Raw genomic sequence first — 984 nt, forward strand, 5'->3', positions numbered from 1 at the left:
TAAGTTAGTGGTTTTTGTTATGGCGTTTTTGGCCAGATAGTTTACATTTTGACTGAATGTAAACGTTGAGGTCATTGTTGAAATTTTCAAATTGAACAGTGCATTTCTCCTGTTCATATTGTATCGCGGCATAGGTTAGAGTTTATTCTCAGTAAGGAGTTTCAATGCACAAAAACCGGTTTCCAGCGCTGCGCTATGCAAATAACGATCGTCATAAAAGGTGCCTTATCGTCAGTTAGGGCGCACTCGTTCGTTTGACTTACGTGGCAAGTGGTAGCGTCGTGAAACGTTCTCTGAGTTTATGACGTTAAATAGTTGCTGAAGTCGATTTTTAATTGCTGAAAAGTAATTCCTTTTTCTACTTGTGTTATTCTTTTTCAAATTTTTTAATATTTTTTACTTTCTGAACGTTACCGCTTAATTAAAACCAGTTAATTAATATACAATTATATTAATGAAGAAAAGTCAATTTTCAATTTGTTGTTACTTTCACTACGTGATGAGGCGAGAACATTTTTGATTTAATATTTTACATATTTGCAGATATGAACAATGAAGAAAAAACTGAAAGCGTAGTGGACACGAAACAAAGCGCGGACGGCACGAAGTAGAACAATAAAAGAGAAAAAGTATGTGCGGTTTCTTGTTTGTCTTGATTCTGTAAAACTGAAATCCAAAGGGTAAAGTTATTCCTATAAGTTACTTAAACGTGTTATATGTAATAAGATGTAAGTAAGATATTTTTCACTGCGAAATTCCATCTTTCGACTTTTATACTATGTTGAGACTAGGTAAGAATTGGTCTTTAGAAAGCATTTTTATCGCCCTTACGTTTTTGTCTATAAAAGAACATCAGTATCTATCGAAAATTATTTTTTCATAAGCAAAAATAACGTTCACTTGCAAACGATTCACTTGAAAGTGCCTTTTTGTATAAGGAATCAATTTTCATTTATGTAGGGCATTTTTGAATTTTCAAATTTC

Source organism: Trichinella spiralis, assembly GCF_000181795.1.
Source record: "Trichinella spiralis strain ISS 195 chromosome Unknown Scfld5, whole genome shotgun sequence".
Taxonomy (NCBI): domain Eukaryota; kingdom Metazoa; phylum Nematoda; class Enoplea; order Trichinellida; family Trichinellidae; genus Trichinella; species Trichinella spiralis.